We start from the raw sequence: 21391 nt of genomic DNA, 5'->3' as shown, positions 1-21391 counted from the left end.
CACCGGCTGCTCTTCTAGAATACCTGAGCTCTAGTCTCTTAAGTAACTGGAGTTCCAGGGGATCTGATGCCCTCTTCTGGACCTCATAGGCACTGCATGCACACGGTGCACAGAGACACATGCAAGCAAAACACCCATACACAAACTATTTACCATTTAATTTCTATACATTCACTTGTATTTGAATTCCCCTAATCTCATTTGTCACTGAATGTTTGAGAACCTTGTGGGAAGGTACGAAAAACAAATTTAATGTGCTTTGGTGAGCCCCTCAGGATGCTTTTACCAGTCTCAGATTTGTGAAACTAAATTTTCTCACAGATTAAACTCTTAAGTCATATTTATAATGCAAAACAGATTTATTTTTACCCAAACAATGAGCATTAGGAAAATGGAAAAGAAAGCAGTCTTCAGCAATTGGAAGCTATGAAGGCTCCCAAATCAGATGACTTTGTGATCCCCAACTTGCTTCTTTACCCTTTGAGGTTAAACCCCTGCACCTGATGAGGAAGACGGCCTTTCCAGCCGTGGTTTCTTTTGTTCCTTTGGTTTTGCTCCTTCCAGAGAAGTACGTTGATTTTTCAGATACTGTTCATTTGTACTCTGTGTATCGAGAAACGGTTTCACAAGCTTTTCGAGCTACAGACACAAACAGGGAAGGACAATTCATTACGGACCACGTCTCCAAGGTGAGACAATTTATCCAAACTGTAGCCTGTGAACCACAATCCAAAGCACAGCAGATACGCAGAATCTCAAGTTCTGCCACAAATCTTCTAAATCACTGCTTAGAGTACTGAGAAGGACCAGGAGATTCGTATGCAGATTGAAGGACCAAAAGAATTGGTCAAAGACATTCCAAACCTCCAGGTAAACACAGGCACCTGAAGGACCAAAAGAATTGGTCAAAGACATTCCAAACCTCCAGGTAAACACAGGCACCTGAAGGCAGAAGTGCCAGGGTATTTCATCAGGGACACAGACTATTCTAAGGAACGAGGTTCTACCTTCATGCTTTTCAGTCTCCTCTACTTCAATCACATGGAGACTTCGACTAGATACCCAGAGCTACTTTTCAAAGACTTAGCTCTAAGTGTTCAGGTCTAAAACCCAGCTATTTGCATCTCCATAGAGCCCCTTGGTGAGCACATTCTCTAACTGGGGTGGAGAACTTTTGTGCTATGGAGTTTTTTTTTTTCTTTCCCATTTTGACTTCCTAAGATGCTATGCGCATGGGGAGTGAGTTCTACTTTAAGGAAGCGTGTGTTCATCAACAGTCAGGAAGATTTAATCAAGACTACAGTCCAATCACATCTCAAATGGTGCCTCCCAGCGGGCAGCAGCATTCCTTGGAACTTACTTCGAAAGCAAATCAGAGACCCTTCGCAAAGCCTCAAACAAAATAAACTGGGGGTGGATGCCAGCAGCTTTTGGTAATGAGCTCTCCAAAGTGTTTCCGGAGATCAATGAGCTTAGGTATTTCTGAATGACTTTTACAAGCTGGCACCAGGCCGTTATTTTGTATAATTGTCCAGAGCACATCATTTCTGAGAAGTCTATGCTATAATGCATTGCACTCTTTCTTATTAAGATCTCTTAATCTTTCATACCCCAGTTACTCTTAGCAGTTAAGTTTCTGCCCTTCCTTGGGGATGGACATGCATATAACATATACCTGCCCATTCCATAGGCAAATTGGTAGCCCAAAGTGAGAAATGACATTGTGAGAATCAATGAACTACTTACATCAGTTTCACGATGTCTAGTAGCTAGATTCTTTAGTTCTTTCAGGTTCTGTGTTAATGTTTTTTCCAGCTCCTGGGCTAATGCTATGGCTTGTATAGGAGTGGTTATTTCATTCATTTTAGGCTTCTGTTGGAGAGGAACAGAACTGTTAATTTCCTTCCTCAGGACAATGTTACATTCTACTTTACATATAATGAGGAGATTTGCACAATCCAATAGTTTCCACAATCTGAAGTGCCTTGGAATCAGCTGATGGCTCATTTCCAAACACTGATTTCATTCATGGAATATGTAAAGCGAGTTTGAGGATCATAGATTTTACCTGCGGAGATAATTAAGATAATCAAGGACATTGAGAATAAATGGCCCAGGTATATATTTTATAATTCCATTAGGTTTGGAATTCTATGGTGACAGTTCTGGTTTTTTTTTGTTAGCAAATATTTTTTTAAAGGTTCAGTTAAAAAGCAACAGCAACATTTTAGCTAATCAGGGGTGTAATGTCCCTGAGTTTCAGACCATTTCTTTTGAATGTCTTCCCTGAGAAATGAGGTGGAGTAAGACACTAAAAAGACAGATAATAAATACCTGAACCTGTGTATGAATTAGTGTTATGAAAGAGGATGTTAATGGGCTTGTGAAGAGGTTGTGAGGATACTGCTTCTCAGTCTATACAACATTCAGATCAAGTTAGGACAGAATGAGGAACTTGTTAAGATACAACTCTGAGGTCCCACTCACAGATTCCTTGGGCCTGGGTTGGGGTCCATGAATTGCATTTCTTAGGATCCTCAGGTGGAGCTGATGCTGCTGATGTAGAGACTACCTTTGTGTAGTTCATTGAGAAAAGCTAAACAAACATTCAGTAACTACGTTTTACCCCAAAGGTATTGTTGACACCTGCTTACCCATGAGCTCAGTCACAAAGAAGACCATGTAAGAACACAAACTAATAAATGAGAGAGCAACCAGTTATTTCCTAGGCCTAGACCAGGCCCTGCAGAGATGATTGCTGCAAAATTATCGTTACCTTGTGAGTTAGAAGGCAGATCCTACTACCCTTACGTTCCCATAGCTGTCTTAGGAATTGATCTGCAGCTTCCCTCTTGGTGTTAGCCTGTTTTTCAAAGAACTGGGCAAAAGGAGGCATTGTCTTGCCAACAGTGAAGCGGTAGGCCTAGGATAGAGGTGAGACTATGAGGATGCTGGGGATGGGAGGAGGTTCATCTTGTTACTGGCACTTTCATTAATTGTTAGAGCTGTGACTGAGGTGCAATGAAAGTTTCATTAATCCCAACATGTCTACATTAAAAACAAAAGTCACACATTGGTATGAACCTATTTATTTTGCATCCCACCACTGTTGGGTGCCCATTTAATTCGGGGGGGGGGGGAACCTACTGAGAATCAAGGTTCTATTTCTCCTTACCATATAGCTCATGATTTCCAATTACAGTTCTAAATCAACAAACTGCGGAACATCAATATCCTGACCACTGAGTTGCCACTTCAACTAGTATCAGATTGCAAATCTAGCTACAAATATTTCTAAGGGACAACAAATCCCTCGTCACCCAGAATAGAGCAGAATCCCCCCCCCCCCATAGCTGCTTAAGAGTCCACACTAACCATTTCTATGTACACATGGGAGACATGCAGGTGGAAAGCCACAGCTCGGTTCAAAGCATCTACGCACTTCTCAGGAAAGGGGTTGAGGGAATACATTTCAGTATTAGGGAAATTCAACGACGCAATGAGCCTCCCAGTGCTGTAGAGGGCTTCTTAAATGTGGTCAGTCCACGCCTAATGACCAGGTGAATTTTCTTCCAGCTGTGACTGATAGTAACTAACCTACCAATAAAGACAGTGTTTCTGAGTGAAAGAATGAATCCGTTCAAAGGATCCCGAGGGGAGGTGTGGAGGGAGGAGTTACTCTATCTCCCCATTCAGCGATCTTGCTCATCTTTCTAAATATGATCAGAGAAGACGGATACACACTGAGAGAGTGATGTATTGTCAAAAGGGATTCGCTGCTTTTACTCGTTCCTCTCCCTTAAAAAACGATGATGGTACAGCACGCTGGCTCCGCAGTGATGCTACCCGACAGCCCCGAACCTTCTGCATAAAGCCTCAGCAAGACACAGCTGAGCTCAACCTGGGAGAAGGCAGAGTTCTGAAAAATCACAATCATGTCAGCTAGGGAGAGCAGGGCAGGTTCCCTGATAAATATATGTTTTAAATTTGTCTGGATAATGGCAGGCAGACAGAGAACTGGAAACGGACGTAAGGCACTCTTCTGGGAAACAGGAATGCACAGCTGTAGCTACCGGATGAGGCAATAGTTTCCCAACTTCTCTGTTGGATTCCTTCTCACTCCATCTCTCTGAAGTTTCTGTGTGGCCTGACATCTACTTCTTCATTATCTTCTGAGGGCAGGGGCTGTTGTACTTATTTCACTATTTCTATGGTCCATAATGAAGTGCTCTTTTTGTTGTTGTTGGTTTTTTTTTTTGTTTTTTTTTTTTTTTTGGTAGTGTGTTGAATCAGTGCCAATTAATTACAGAATATTTTCCATGTAAGTAAAGGGTAAAAATGTTCCATGCGTCTGGTGGATCTCTACTTGGGCCTAAATCACGTTTGCATGAATACAAATGGAACCAGAATGTGTTCAAAAGTCTATCTCTGTGAGGCGGTGAGGGGTGAGCAGCCTCCTGAGGGAGGAGTCATGGTAAGTGAAGGAGCTAAGCTTTCAAAGATGGGCAGAGTTTCACAAACAAAGTCACCTTAAGGAAGAGATGACTATGGAAATGTCACTTCACTTGTCTCTTTTGGTTCCTGATGCAACACTGCTGGTGTCTCCATTGAATTTATGCCTCCATCTTAGAAAGATAGTGCCTCGCAAACCATGGTTTGCATAGGAATCACCTGGGGCTCCGGTTCAAATACAAAACTGTGATTGGTGGAGCCTGACAAACTGCATCTCTAAGCTGCTGCCAGATACTGCCTATCAAGGGATACTCCTGGAGAAGAAAGGTTTTAAGACCATTCCCCAAAAGCTTCTAATGAAGTTCTGTAAGGTAGAAACCATGCTGCTGGTGATCTTTGAGCAGGAGGGAAAATGAGGCATTCTGCAGGGGTCACTGTGTTGCCCTGACATGTCTAAACTGTCAGGACCTCCATGACAGAGTCCTTGGGAAGCAGAAATGCTAAGACATTTGGAGATCCTGGACTCAGAGCAGGCCACAAGGAAAGAACATAGAAGCTGTAAAACTTGTCCACTGGTTCTGCTCACAGCTCAGGAAAACATGAACCGATTCCTCCTCCCCCAATTCATGAAATTTTTCAGAAGCTCAGAATACTGTGTGAGTAAGATGGGCTAGGGCTAAAACATTTGGTTTATCACTCTCTATATGCTGCTGTTTATCTGAGAATGAATCCACAAGCTGTAGAGTTTAGTTATATAGAAAGATTTTTATGAGCAGTTGGATATCTCTATAGGATCCTTAACGTCCTATAAGGATACTTCCATATAAACATATCATGATTCTACCATTCCTTCTGTGACAAAACATAAAACTGAATGTATGTATTTATATTCATATATACTTTGTATATATACATACATATATGTATGAATACTAGCTCTATCCTATGGCTAGACATTACTAAGCATATTAGCCAAGTTTCTCTAGAGCCACAGAACTTGTGGACTGAATCTCTCTCTGTCTCACTCTATACAAAAGGGGAATTTATTGGAATGACTTACAGGCTGCATTCCAGCAATGGTTAGCTGTGAATGGAAACTCCAAGAATCTAGTAGTTGCTCAGTCCCATGAGGCTGAGTCTCAGCTGGTCTTCTACATATGCAGGAATCCCAAAGTAACAGGCTCCAATGTGAGGGCAAGCAGCCAAAGAAAAAGGACACCTTCCTTCTTCCATTGTTCTTATGTAGGTTTCCAGCAAAAGGTGTGGCCTGTCGGAGCCTGCCCATGAGTCAGGGATTGTAGAGACAATGAAGGAGACAGAACAGAGACGAGAGGACTGCCAGTCAATGCCGGACAGCCCCTGTGTTTACTTCACAGCCAACTTATATACAGCCTTGAAGGACAGAGGTAGAACAATGCACGGCACAGGCATTCAACCACTATCTATTCTGTCCTTGTGTCAAGGAGCAGGCAGTTTCATTTTTGTATCTCGATGTACCTCCGGCTAGTGGCGTCAGCAGCCTTCATCTAGCTAGATAGTATGCTCCTTCCTGTGGGCTAATCAGGACTTTCTCGCAGCCCTGGAGCAAGCAAGCCTGAACTCTATTGACTCAGAGTAGACTTCAGATTCAAACTGGGAAACTGAGTCAGTTGTGGGCTCCCACAGTGGCCCGGGTTAAAAGTGTGTCTTCCTGCCTCAAGATCCAGATTAAAGATGTGTGTCATCCCGCCTCATGATCTGGATCACAGGTGTGCCCTCCACTTCTAGATTTTAGTTCATTCCAGATACAGCAAAGTTGACAACCAAGAATAGCCATCATACTAAGAAATACTTTATATTACTATTTTACCATTTTGAAAGAGCTTCAGGGATTTTTTTTTTTGCTTTCCATAGTTTTATAGCTTTTATCATCATTTTTGCTTTGATAAAGTGTGATGGTTATTCCTTGCCTTCCCAGCTTCTAGTAGTCAGCATTCCATCTCTCCTCTCTATGGACTCAACGTTTTCAGTCTCAGCACAAGAGTGAGAATTCAGTGTTTCTTGACACCTGCCTGATTCTGCTTAACACAGTGTTCTCCAGTTTCATCTTATTTCCACAAATGTCAAGATTGAAAATTTTAAGATGGAATGATGCTCCACACTATATATTTACCCACACTTTCTGTATCTGTTCATTTTTAGATGAACGTTAGTTGACGCCATATCTTTGTCAAATTGAATAGTGCTGCAATTAATTAATATAACATAATATGATGTGATATGATAATACCAGTAGTAAGGAAGCTGGATGATAGAGTGATTCTATTTTTATTTTCTCTTTCTAAGTAAATAAATTTATTTATATATATTCTGTTTTGGATGACATGTGTATCTGTGGATGTGCACATCCTATGGCATGCAAGTGGAGGTCAGAAGACAGTTTTTGGAGTTGATTTTCTCCTACTACTTTTTCATGGGTTCCTGGAACGGAACTCAAGTTACTGGGCTTGAGGGATCAGTGTCTCTCTCACTGAGCCAAACTAGTTCAGTGTTTTGAGATCACTCTGTAGTGATTTCCAACTGTGTATATTTATTTATTTTTATTCTTCCCAACAGAACATGATTTTTCCCTTTCTCTGGCTCTTTGCCAACACTTACTATAAATATTATAAATGGAGCCAGATACTATCTTGTTATGGCTTTGATGTACATTCTTTAATGATTAATCATGTTGATCAGTTTATATACATGCTGCTTGTAAATATCTTTTAAAGGGATGTATATTCATACCACCTATCTATTTTAAAATCTGATTTTTCAGCTTTTGCTTTTGAGATTTTTTTTTCGATATTCTGAGTATTAATCCCTTTCAAATACTCTGCAGACTTTTTCTGTGATTCTTCAGCTGTCTCTCTACTGTACTAGCTGTCTCCTTTTCCATGGGGAAGAAGCCATTGGATTTCATAGGATCTTCTTTATCTAGTTTTGATTTTGTTGGCAGTGTTTTGAAATCTTATCTAAAATAGTATCACCAATATCAGTGCCTAAGCTCTCTGCTTTTTGATCTGCTGATATGTAACAAGCTGAACAGTGAGTGCCCACTTCCGTGGGCATGGCTACTGCAGCAGCCATGGCTTTCCTGCCGTGATGGACTGTACCCACTCAAACCAATTACTTCTGGGGATATAGCTCAGGTAGTGTAATCACTCAGTATGCATGAGGCACTGATTTTTGTCTCCCAAGACAACAAAACAAACAAAATGAATTTAGTATTTGTGAACTCTTCTCTGTTATAAAGTGAAAGGAAAATGAACAAAGTATAAAATTTTATAGATAGCAAACAATCCTATTTAGAATGTTGCATATTTACAATTAATTCTGTAGACTTTCAGGTAGGCTTAAATTTTTTTTTCTGAAATCAGCCCCTACTGTCTGAAATATATTTATTATATTCTAGTAAAATTATATGAAATTACAGTTTTAAAAATGAACAGTCTTATGACTGAATGAAAGATCACTGACTATATATAACCTTAATGTATTCTTAGGAAAGTATAAATCACCCCTATTACATGGTCAGTGAAATATGAGGTATTGTTACATCACATTATAATAGATACACATGCAAATCCCTAAATATTCATAGAAAAGAGGATGACTAGGGAATAGAGTTTGCTAGTATTTAGAGCTTTAACCATTTTCTGGAGACGCAATCACAGCATCAACAACGTGTCTCTACAGTAACTGTAGTGACCACACATGCGCTTTCATTTGGCGAATGCCTTTGTGGTCCACCTAAGTGTAATTACTAGTGGAAAATGTGAGTATCATCCACCAAAAAGCAATCTGATCATAACCCAGGAGAAGGAAAATTAGGATCTCACTAATGAGACTATAGTGCCTGCATTATTAGCACTCACCCTAGTAAATACTTACTACAATAAGATAGACATTCTCACATGAAGTTTTCATCATCTATTTTACACACACACACACCTCTACTACCACCACCACTAACATCATTATTACCCAAACTAACAATTACAGCAACAGAAAATAAAACAATCCCTCAAACCCACCCTTTTGTGCTAATCCGTGGTGTGAACAATCTTCTTTGAGATCAGTTTCCCTCGACTGCTCCCATTCCTTCTCTGCTGGGGAACTAATGAGGAGAATTTGAGGAGAAAACAGCATGGCTGTCTCTGTTTTAGGTGAGTATGTGTCTGGTTTGATTCCAGCGTGGTTTGACCCAAACACCGGGAAAAAACAAAAACAAAAACAAAAAGGACAGAATCAAAGCCACCAGGGCCGTCCTACGATTGGAAGATGATGCAGGATTGGCTCAGGTATAAGGAGAAGGATGATGAATGCAGGTGTCTGACTTGTGAACTTCCTTCCAGCAAGGGCTGACATGCTGACTGCATGCAACAGGAATGTGATGTTAAACCTTGTGGGGAAGAGAACTATTTTGAGATGTTATGTGTTTGCCTTTCTCCATCCCCTTTCTTCTAACGAATCCACATTAATGGGTGACATTTTATATTAATGGAATTTTTTTCCATATTTTTATTATGTTCGTAACCAACTGCTTCATGATCCTACTGCCTTGACATCCATGCCACGGTGGACTATATCTCTCTGTAAACCACAAGGCAAAGACTCTCTTCTTTAAGTCACTCTTGTCCTGCATCTTCTCACTGTAATGGGAAAAGAAACAATTCAGAAAACTGGTACTAGGTGGGGAATAGTTGCTGAGACAAACCTGACCATGTAGTTCAGAGGCCTTTGGAACTGGTTTGCCATAGGAATCTGTAAAAATTTGGAGAGTTCTAGAATACAATAAACAGAACTTAATGGACCATTCTTTTGGGGACTGGAAGATCAGAATGCCAGGAGCGATGCAGACAGTGGAAGCCTGGCATGATATTTCAGACTGGGACAAGGATTCTATCAAGAACTGGACTGGCAACTATTTGCTTTGTGGTCTGGTAAAGAATCCGGCTGCATTCCGCCTGTGGTCTTCACAACTTGAGTGAGACCAAGTTTGGAAACAATGGGCTAATTTGTGAGACGGAAGAAACATCAAGACTGGGTAGCATCCAGGCTGTGTCACAATTGCTGATCATTGTTCTCATCCAGGTACCCAGTGAGAAAGAACAACAAACAGCAGAAACATGGAGGGGAGGGTGTGCCGAAAGGAGACTGAGTTTAAAGATACAGACAGGGTTGGTATGAAAACAGCTCCAACCTGTCATTGTTAATGCTATTAGCATCAACAAAGAGAAACCTAATCCTCTGGCCTGGGACAATAGTAACATGTCCTGGAAGTAAGACTGTACCCATCAAAGTCCCCAGGTTGTGAAAATGAAAATTCACTTGCAATGAGGCAGACTGAACTGAACCACCTGAGGAGATGTTTCTTCAGGCATGTAGTGGCCACTGAAACTCCATTCCAAAGGGGACAAGTCTACACCTTGAGCTGGTAGTAGAACAGGCAGTGTTGCCTAATAGTAGAAGTAGGCAGTGTTGCCTAATAGTACTGGTTTTGCAGGCATGAAAGTTATAAGACTGTGTGTGATATTTTTATTGCATGCTGACCATAAAGTTTGTTTTGAACCAGAGGATGGAGCTAGCTACTAGCTGACCAAAATTAATCATAGAGGTTTTGGAGGACCGAGGACAGAGAGAGAGAGAGAGACAGGAAGTAGTAGGGCAGGCCTTAGAGAGGATCTCAGCCCTTTTGGATAGAGGAACAGAAGAGATAGGAAGTCACTGGTCCCTTTACCACCACTTCTCTGATCATTCAGGTTCTTACCCCTATATCTGACTCTTGATGTTTTTTATTGATAAAGAAATAATTAGATAAATGCAATGCAAGTGTAAGGGAGTTACCATAACTGTGTCAAGATTCTAGAATTCTTCTGTAGCTAGGCAATGTGTGGCAGGGTTGGAGTCTCTGCATGGATGCAGCTACCCAGGCTGGGGATGGGCAAAGGCAGGCTCCACACAACCTACCACCCATTTTATGGTGTTCCAAGACTCAGCTCCATTCATGTTATATGTAACTGTGTTCTCCCTGGCATCTTGCAGCTGGCTTTCCAAGCCACCTGTCTTAAGAGGAGGAAGAGACATGTTACCCCATGCTTCACACACCAGCCCGACACTACAAAGAACCGACACTACAAAGAACTCTCATCACCCCTGCTCCCCCAAAGACTCTTTCTTCTTCAGGGCCAAACTGGTTCTCGAGGCAGAGACGTGCTGACTCAGTGTAGAAATGTGGATTCCCAGCGATAAGAAAATGCAAGGTCCTTTGACGTGGTAAGCTCAGACAAGATATTCTAAGTGGCCACGAGCTTCCACTATGAAGAGAGTGCAGAGAGCTTCTCCACAGGAAGTGCGCTTGCTGATCACTGGACTAGTTCTGGATTCTGTGCAGGGGCCCTGCTCACCTTACTGTCTCATCTCTGTTCTACTATCCGAGGTGTCTGACTTCCCTCAGGTATCTCACAGACTCCTCCTGGATTTCAGGAGTCTCACACAGTTATCCACAGTGCAATGGGTGACTGCTGGGTAACTCTAATCTGTTCTGTGAGGTCTCTGCTTTGCTTTGTCATCAGCGTACTGATTCTACCCCCCCAAAATGTCCTAAAAATTCTCTCTGATCTCATCCTTTACCATGAGTTGAAATAACAATCTTCAATTTTATTTTTATAATCATGCATAAATAACTGTTACCTATTTGGGATTTGTTTCTACCCTCTATAGAGAGATAGAATTAGCTTAATCATGACTTTCATGCTTCTCTTTAGTCTCAAGATTCAAAGAAATGACTCATATCACCTAGTGTTTAAGTGTTGTGATAAACAGCAGAGACAGTCCAACCAAAAACTTCCAACAACAAAGCCTGCTGAGACATATGTTCACATTTTAAATGACTTCTTAGCATTTTAAATAATTTGATAGCAAAATTTGAAAGCCATTACATTTGATTCCTTTTATCTTAAAAAAAAAGTCTCCTTCTTAAAATCCTTTGAATCTATAATGAAAACTTTAACAAAGGGAAGAGCAGTTTTGCCTGTTTATATTTCGCACATTTACAGCTTAGAGACTAGGTATGTGGAAAACAGAGGAGGCTTGGATAAGTGTAAAGTTGGAGATGACCCAAGACAATGTCGGTGAGTTCGAGGTAGACCTGAGGAGATCTCAGGCACTCTCTACTTCTGTTCCTCTTACTACTATGCCGGGCATAAACATCTTAGGAGTAGAAACATTAATGCCGGCTCACAATTTTAGTCCTTGATGGCTTGGAAGGCATGGCAGAGTGATTACGGGAATTGGACCGTGGGATTAAGGCTGTTCATATACCAGTGGATCAGAAAGCACAGTATATGACAGGAAGCAAGGACCAGGCATCATCTTCAAAGACTGACCCCCATTGACCTACTTAGGGTCTCAAGCCACACTTCACTGAAGTTTCACAGTCTCTAAAAGAAAATGGCAATACCAGCTAGGGGGCATTCAAAATAGAAGGGTCTTTCAGATATGAAGTGTACCATTCTCTCTCTGACCTCCCAAGACTTATGGCCATCATTTAATGCACAGTCCATTCAGCCCAACTTCAAGAGTCACCATGGTCTTAACTGTTCCTGCATTGTTCAAAGGTCTAAGCCCTGGCTCTCTACTGAGGCTCAAGGCAGTCGCTCATCTAGGATTCTGTATAAAATAAAAACAGACAATGAAATGCTTCTAAACTACAAGGGCAAAGAGGAAACAGTCCCATGCGAAAAGGAAGAAACAGGGACATAGAAACAAGAGTTGAGAACAGTGCAAACCCAAACCCATCAGGGTAAATATAGCATTCTATAACTCCATGTCCAGCCCTGGGGTCTATGGCATCATGATATGAGCTCCAATGGGTTTGGCAGACCAGTCCCCATGGCTTTGATGTTTGTAGCCCATGTGGCCACTCTCTGGAACTTGCTCTATTTGGAGCTTGTACAATTATCAATGGCCACTCCATGTCCTAAGTGCTATACTGTCTTGAAATTTCCTCTTCCTAGTTGAATTCAGCCTCACTCAAATTGTCACAACATCAGCAAAAGATTGGCCAATTCTTTGCCAGACTGTAACATGACTAGCCTCTAGTTTTATCCTAATCTTTAGAGATTTTTGTCTGAAAAATTATGAATATAGCCTTTATTATCTCCATTTTGTTTCAGCATTTTGGTTTTCTGAGCTCCCACTGGAATGACTATCAAATTCTACTTAAATCAAGCTATGGCTTCTCCAGCCCACATCTCCAAATTTTTCCAAGTTTGTCCTACACATCAGTTTCAAAGACTTAGCCACATGGTCAGGATTAGTCATAGCAGTGACCCTAATTCTCTGGCACCAGCCATCTGTGTTGGTTAATTTCATTCCCTGGGGCCACAATACCTGACAACATAAAGAAGGGCAGGTGTATTTGGGTTCATAGCTTCAGAGAATTTCAGTTCATCATGGCAGGGAAGCCATGGAGACCAGGGCACATGGGAGAGGTTGTTCACAGGGCAGCAGGCCAGGAAGCAGACAGCATGGGAGATCCAGGGGCTGACTATTGCTTTCAAGGGCTATACCCAGCAATGTGTGTCTACCAGCTAGGCCCCACCTCTCAAAGATTCCACAGACTCCGAACATATTACCATTGGCTGAGGAATGAGCACTCAAGACTTGAGTGTGTGAAGGACGTTTTAGATACAAACGACAATACGCACTCTCCTCTTCCCTGGCCCCACCTCCGACCCCTCTGGGCAAGCCTCACCCATTCTGGCTCAGGATGATAAAGTGGACTGAAATGTATTTCAGTATCTCTTGAGTCAGACACTTCAAAGCTCCCATGGTTCCTGGAAACTCATCACATTAGCTACGGCTCTGCCAGGCTATCTGAGGAATGCTTGTCCTTCTTGGCTTTTTGTACTATGAAAAGCAGCCCTGCTTTCCCTTGTGGTTGCAAAGTTTACAGGCTCCTCTTTGTAGGACTGCATGCTCAACACTTAGGAAGGAGTCTGCAGGGTTACTTTATAATATGCACTGTGTAGAAATCAGAGAAGGTTCATGCAAAGCTTTTAATTAGGCTCTGTTGTACTCCAAGACTATATTTTGCACATAAGAAGAAAATATTTATAAGGTCCAAGTTGTTATCATTAGAGTCATAGATATAAATAGTTCCAGTGTTTTCTGAAGACTCTTCTGTAGACTAGAAAAGGGCCTTCGTTGTTGTTGTTGTTGTTTGTTTTTGAGACAAGGTTTCTCTGTGTAGCCCTGACTGTCCTGGAACTTGCTTTGTAGACCAGGCTGATCTCAAACTCACAGAGATCTGCTTGCCTCTGTCTTACCAAGTGCTGGGATTTAAAGGTGTGCACCACCACTGTCTGGCCCAGAAAATGTTCTCCATTCACTTGACCCCAGACCCATCCTTCATTTCTACCTCTTCTCCTACAGTGATTGTCTCAAGTATACATCTGGTCTTGCTGTCTGACCTCTACCTTAATGCCTTTTGTAATGGATCCCACCCATTCACTTCTGAGTAAAGGATAAAGTCCGAAACAGCGTGCAAAGAACAGCCTCACCTCACCACTTTCACTTCCCACAACTTTGATTACCACCACTCTGTGATTGTTGCAGCTGAGGCTCAGAACTTAAGTTTGGATAGGCTACACTACAAGAGAATCATTATTTATTTATTTTTTTTGGTCGACAAGGTGTTATTTATTATGTAACAATTAGTTCAGAAACAAATCCAATTCAATACACATTACAGAAGATTCTGTTAGCTGATGTTAGAAGTGGTACAATCCAAACATATTTCCAATAAACTATCATATCTTTGAGAACTCCTCCCCATCCCAACACCACCCCCACCCCCCAGACAGGGTTTCTCCTGTAACAGCCCTAGCTGTCCTGGAACCTGCTTTGTAGACCAGGCTGACCTCAAATTCATAGGGATCCATCTGCCTCTGACTCCCAAGTGCTGGGATTAAAAGTGTGTGCCACCAAACCCAACTTGAGGACTCTTTCTTATGCAGAGTATTTACAGTAATGTGTCAAATTAGCATGGGTCAAAAGTAATAATGGCACAAACAATCCTTTCACAAGCCAGTTCTTATTTTCAACATACATTTGACCTGTTTAAATAACTGATGTTTTATAAAAACCCAAAACTTGAAAACTGATTTTATTGTCTCCTTTGTTCTAATGCACTATGGGAAAAATTCACTAGGGCTTCCTCAGGGGAAAAGTGTTGTGCAGAATGCAGGATGGGTCCTGCTCTGAATAGAAAGTGGGTCTCCCACTGTCTGGGAGACACCAGAGACCACAGGAGGCAGCAGGCTTTACCTGGGCAAGAGCTGAAGAAATGAAGACAGCTTTTAAAAGAAGCTTCTGGCTAAATTACAATAGTACATCTTTACTCATTCCTGGTACTAGAGGTAGAACCCAGGGCTTGTGCCTACCAAGCATGTGCTCTATCAGTATTTTAAATGGTAGAAGAAATCATGTATTTAAATTCTCTGTCACTGATGTTTTAATAAACTAGTATCAGACAGTGTTAACAGAATATATTCAATAGGTTTTTTTAAATCTTTCTCAAACAAAATGTGGTTATCTAAGTTTTGCTACTCATTAGTCATCTGTTTTGAACATAACTGTTCATTACTGGCTACAAAGTGTGTGTGTCTATAGGATGTAGTTATGAAGACACACATTGAACTGTGTTGCATGTGAAAATGAATTCTAGTACTAAAGAGCTATGCTGAATGAGGCCAATTTATACATACGCACATTCACTCATATAAAAATATATATGACTCTTACAGAACTCTCTATTACATATCTTTAAAATAGTTTTTTTTTCTTCTAAGCATCTTTTTTTTGCCTGGCCATCAGCATCATAAGACTAGGGGGAGTAAAACCTTTTAAAAACAAGTTTCTCAGCGTAAATTCACTACAAAGAAAAGCTCAGCCCACTTTTAAAGCAGCCTTTAGAAACTTTGTTCTAACATGTGAATACTTGTATTATATCAAACTGAATTTAAATAAATTCAACAGTTTCTCATTTTTTTTCCAGAAAATAAAACAGTATCTGTGCTACTTCATGGCTTCTCCTTTCTTCCAATTCCATGGGATACACAAGTCTCCATCCTGCATAACAGAATAAAAACGTGACACACGGAGGTGTATCCCACGTAGATAAGGCAGTGACTGCTGTAGAAGTCTCTTACAGCAATCCACCGTTTGTCCGCCAGAAATGTTGGGCTCTTTATGTATGTCTTCATGGAAGCCTGTATCAACTCATTTTCCATAACTCTTAACTCCTCCCTTCTTGTCACGTTTTCTCACGCCTGCTGGGCTTTGCCTCTCATAAATGACTGGAAGCTTGTTGGATCTGAGAGGGCTGGGATGTTAAAATGCCCAAGTTCATGCAAGCTTGGCTCGTGCCTGTCACTGCTAAGGATCATCTGCAAGACACTCAGACTCTGAGGGTGGGAAGGTGCCCCACGTTTCGGCAGCTGATTATAGAAGACGTCAAGGAGGGAGTAGTACTCATCAGGTGTGAGTGTTGGCTGCAACTCCTCGGTATAAACTACCCGTATGCCCCCCTAGAAGATTGCTTACCTGGTCTTCTAAGGCTAACATTCTCCTCTGAAGGTCAATATTGTTAGACCCCAAAATCTTGGGTCTCAATTGGGCACCCCAAGAACTAAGACTCCGGTCCAGTTGATACAATAGCAAGAGGTGTTTATTAATGCGGCTGTACAGTCGGGCAAACTCAGCTCCAGAGAGCAAGAGTCGCATCGTACTCTAGTCACATAGGTACTTTTAAAGGAAAAACCCGCAAAAGCCACAAGATTACAATTTCCATACAATTTCGTTTCGATTGATTTATGTCTAGAGGTTAATTTCACAAGATCATGGTCTGATCACAGAGTGGGTATAGTCACGTCCGCATGTACATTCTTCCCAAAACCTCAAGGGGGATATCAGGGTGGGAGTAGAGTTTACACAAAGGTCACAGTGGTCCTTCCTGGAACACTTGCAACTATCCCAGTCACAGTTGAGCACATCTCTTAACAGAAATCTTTTTACATTGTTACATTGTTGCAGGGATGATTGAGTAATGGCTGAGTCAGGTTGCCCTTGGAACTAGTTTTTTAGTTTCTTATTCTCCTGGGGCTTGGGGCGTGTAAGCCTGAAGGGTTAGGGTCTTTCAAAAATAACTTGGCAAGCTTTCAAAAGGTCTCATCCAGTGATGGTTCCCCGCATCAGGTGGCCCAGTGCACTCATAACGGAGAGGTCTGTGCATCCTTTTGCATTCTGAAGTGGCTCCAAATTCTGCTATGCTAGGCGGCTAAGACTGTGCAGCTGGCTGCAGCGATGGGCAACACCCCAGCCCCTCTGCCACCTGATATCTGAAAGTTGCAGAAGCTCAGATAATTCATTCTTCAGACGATCCAGCTCCTTCCTAAGTGGCAAACTGTTCTTCGGCTTTTTAACAGCAATTTTCCCATTGCTACTGAGCCAGGACATTAGGGTTGTTTCCACTCTTTTTTTTTTGTTGTTGTTGTTGTTGTTTTTCGAGACAGGGTTTCTCTGTGTAGCTTTGCGCCTTTCCTGGGACTCACTTGGTAGCCCAGGCTGGCCTCCAACTCACAGAGATCCGCCTGGCTCTGCCTCCAGAGTGCTGGGATTAAAGGCGTGTGCCACCACCGGCCAGCCTGTTTCCACTCTTGAGACATGTTCAAGGTCTTCGTCAGGGTCCTTGAAACCTGTAAAGGAATAATAGAACCTATGCCATTTGATGGGTTTGTCAGGCATCCCTATAGCTTCCTTGAGAGGCTGGGGATGCACATTAGTGTTCAAGCTTTGGATGTATTCAAAAGACAAACTGCAGGAGTTGAGAATATACAATACTGTGCTTAGCGGATCGCTGGTGTGCAAAGTAAATCTGATGGCTCGAAATCCTGAAGTACTGACAGGCTCTTGGCCTTCAGAAGAGTTCTGGGCTGTTTTTTCTCTTATATAAAATGTAAGCTGAGTTGGTTTCAGAGACTTGAAGCCTGGTTTCTGGAGATTTTCTAAGCAGACACTTACTTAATCTCTCTCTCTCTCTCTCTTTTTTTAATGCCAAATGCCGTTTATTGAAAGAGGGAGGAGGTCTTAAATACAGGCTCACAGCACAACGGGAGAACCCCGGAGAGTAGAAGTTCGCTCCGATGTTTTACAATCTTGCATCTAAGCTGTTAACGCCCATTATGCAGGATACACAGACAAGGAACTTCCCTTAAGCGTTCAAGTGGGTGGAACCCGGCAGGGAATTAGCATAGGGAGGATATCAAGGTCAAGGTCAGCAGGCAAGGCAACAGTTATCCAAAATGGGGGCCAGGACCCTACAGGTCCCCCTTTTACTAAAAAATGAGCTTCTGACTTAGGTTGTGTGGGATATCAGCAGGTCACCTTACCCGTCATGGAGACACCTGCCCAGGCCATACAGGCACTCTGTCTTAGGTTGGTGAGCGCCCCCCAGGCATTACCAGTCTCTGAATACTCATTATCATACAGGCTCAATCCTGTGTGAGCTGCAGAATTAACTGCTGCCAAAGATCTCAAAGTGGCGCTGGGCTTGCAATCTGTGTATTCGACATAAAAAAGACCAACAGAAGTCCTAACCCACCCATAGCCAGTAGGCTAAAGGCAACTGAGTAGACACTTAATTTCTTAAGAGAATTTTCATTGATTTCTCTTTTCCTGGGGTGCTGTCCAAAGAAATCTGAATGAACTGTAAAGTAGAAAGGCCTCAAGGCATTGATGGCTTCTGCTCCTGATAGAGCTCAAAAGTAGTGAAGCCAATGAGGGAGGATCTTCTTCAGGCAGAACCTCTTCAAAGGCTTCAGGTGGCAAAACATTTCTGAATATGCACGACAACTTCCAAGCATCCATTAATTGCCTATATACAGGCCTTGGTGCTGCTCCAGGGTCCAATTAAACTCACTGAATTTAATTCATCCAGTTGAGTGTCAGTCTCCAACCCCCGCTACCTGCGGGGTTCTGAAGGGAGCTTCAGGAGACACAGCCTTCGCTCCTGCGCTGACTATGTCTGAGTGAGAATCATCATCTTTATTTTTTAAAAATAATCTTGTGCCCCGTGGTTCACAGAGAAAGTCAGCAAACACCTTTATGAAAACAGTACTCCTGATGCTATATCAACAATTGTTCTGCATTTGTGTTTTAAATTTTAAGACATCTGTGACAACTGCTTTTAGAGGTGAGCTCTGTTTCTAACCTTTCTGATGGGTCAGGAAACTAAAACAAACATCGCCCAAGTTCACGAATGACAAAGCCAGGTTCCAAAGCCCGACGTTTAAGCTCCACGGGCTGTCCTCTTAATCATGCTTTTGTGTACCCTTCACTAAAGTGCAGGTTCACAGGCCCGTCCACAACTAGAGTTTGAAGTACGGTGTTAAACATTTGAGGACTACCAATAGGCGAGCGCCCTCTAGTGGCTATACTCAACTGTTACACCGTTCTCAATGAATGAGGTTTAAAAACTTTTTTTTTGAGATTACAATATTTACATTCTCCGATGTTTTACAATCTTGCATCTAAGCTTTTAGTGAGTTGTTCTCCCAAATGTAATTTCTAAATAAATAGTTCCATTATCACTATCTGTGGATTATCTGCAATACCCAACCCCAATCTCTTGAAGTCCCCTTCTCTCTCCTCCTTTCAAGTCCTCTCATGTATGAACCAGACTTTGTGATGCTCATGTATCCTACAGGCGTAGCAGGATAAATTATTTTCATTACGATGACTCTTTAATGACCTTCAATTTGGCTTTGTCACTAGTGTATGAATAGTACCAGATGGCTGTCATTAGCACCCATTTAGTTCCGGAAATTAAATTTCATTAAAAATTTAAATTACATGCTGTGTGTTTATGTGTTTGTTCATTTATTTATGCTTGTATGCATATGTGTGTGTACATATCAAAGCACCTGAGGAGGTCAAACGCCAACTTTTGCTGGTCAGTTCTCTCCTTAAGCTATGTGGGTCTCAAGGATCAAAATTAGGTCATTCATCAGATTTGAGGCAAGCACCTTTGTGCACTGAACCATCTCTCCAGCTCAAAATTCAGCTTTATTTCTGGAAGTCCACATCCCAACTGACAAGAGGGAAACACTGTGCCAGTGGCAGATTTCACTCATCGCGGCTGCAGGGGCTTCCCTGCCATCAGTTACCTTCAGTAGGGCCTGCTCAGTTTATTTCACAACATGAATAATTTTAGATTCGTGTCCCTCATTTTCCCTCTTGTCCTCTTTAGATGAAAGTTGGAAGGATGAGAATCCATTAACTATTTATTATACTATATATGTTATACACATTTAGTAACGATATGTGTATAGATCTCCCCCATTTCCTGGGTAAATAACTGGATTGTTATTTATCCCCAAACAGAAGCTGCTAGGTAACACTTGTCAGGCTGGAGCCAAGTGTCTATAAGTCCAAAGTCCCTAAGGTTAGAGGATCAAACAACGATGATGTTTGTTCTTTCTGAGGCAACTGTCAACAGGCAGCCGTCTGGGGGTGCAGAATGCTGCACTAGCTCTTTGCTCAGACCACACATTGAAAAGTAGAATGAACTCAGAGTAGCTTGTCTGATCCCCACCCTTACATCTGTATCCTGGCCATAGAAGAACACCTCCTTTCCTTTGGTGGCCAAATCCAGAGGTGGCACACACATGTCTTCACATCCCACTGTCTGTAATTTGGTCAGAAACTTTAAGAGATTGGGGTTGGGTATTGCAGATAATCCACAGATACTGATAATGGAACTAGAAATTATATATATAATTATATATATAATGATTTAGAAATTATATTGGGAAGAACAACTCACTAAACAGGATAAGGCAAAATGGTCACAGAGTCCTGGAAGGCTGATGTCCTGTTCCACGCTGCGCCTGCTGCCTGAGTTAGTCTGCACCATCCAAGTCCAGGAGGGAGAGAAGAGTGCAAGGCGTACATGCCCCTCAGGTCTTAAGCTAGCCTCGAGGCCACGCCCTAGGGGCTGGTACCTCAAGGTCATAGGTGGAACAGGTGCCCACTACAAGTTGGGGATTTCTTAAGAGGAAGCTATGTGTCTATTTAAACCTGGAGTGCTGTTAATAGAGGAAGTGAAAAAATGAAATGGATTTTTGGTGGGAAAATAACTCTTTTGCTCACAGGATACTTCCTTTATTTGGACAACTTTATATATTTTTTTTCAAGTGCTGATTTTTCACAGAAATTATGATAAAAATGTCCTGTGTTTCAACAAGTCTAGTTAATGAGATGTTACAGTTCTTGCAGAGGTGCTGCTGGTTCTGTTGAAATCCATGTTGTCTTCATGGGCCTTCTGGCTGGGGACTTCAGTATATGAACCAAGGCAATTAGTTGGGAAGCAGTTGCTGGCGGTCCCTAAACTGCTCGCTTCAGCATGCACAGATTACAGCTAGTTACCCTGCTTGCGTTAAGTTATTTCCAATTCCCCAACCACACAATTCAAATGTTAGTGAGCAGCTTTGGCTTACTGTGTCAAGTACAAACTTTAAGTTACGTCTTTGGCTCACAAATCATGAGGTAAATAGCAGTGTTCTTAGTGGTCACTGATCAATCCTGTTACTTTCTGAGCCTGCTTCACAGATGTTCAGGGTGCTATTTGTATAGCTAATGCTGTTTCCTTGTCTCCCGGAGGTAGACCTGTGTGACATTTTATAAAAATGAATGATTGAAAAAGAGAATTATTTAACAAGGGTGAAAGTGAAGGAAGGAAAGAGAAAGTGAGTGGTTACCATGGAAATGAGGGTCTGGCCAAACTTAAGTGGAATTACAGGAGAAATTACTGACCCAGGGAATGACACTGTTCTCATTTTGAGGCACCTAT

The 21391-nt window shown here is 41.9% G+C and overlaps 1 long non-coding RNA gene and 1 pseudogene across 1 annotated transcript; both read right to left on the bottom strand.

Moving 5' to 3' along the window:
* Window positions 1–340: 340 nt before the first annotated feature.
* LOC131922621 (uncharacterized) lies at window positions 341–9243 on the bottom strand. Its single transcript, XR_009382348.1, has 3 exons — window positions 9194–9243; window positions 1747–2068; window positions 341–639 (listed from the first exon to the last, which is right to left on the bottom strand). It is a non-coding gene; the product is annotated as an uncharacterized LOC131922621 (long non-coding RNA).
* A 6315-nt stretch (window positions 9244–15558) lies between these two features.
* Window positions 15559–18506, bottom strand: LOC131922811 (T-cell activation inhibitor, mitochondrial-like; annotated as a pseudogene).
* Window positions 18507–21391: the final 2885 nt, after the last annotated feature.

This window comes from Peromyscus eremicus, chromosome 12 (assembly GCF_949786415.1).
Source record: "Peromyscus eremicus chromosome 12, PerEre_H2_v1, whole genome shotgun sequence".
NCBI lineage: Eukaryota > Metazoa > Chordata > Mammalia > Rodentia > Cricetidae > Peromyscus > Peromyscus eremicus.
Note: the sequence above shows the minus strand (reverse complement) of the source record. Positions and strands in the feature narration are given on the sequence as shown.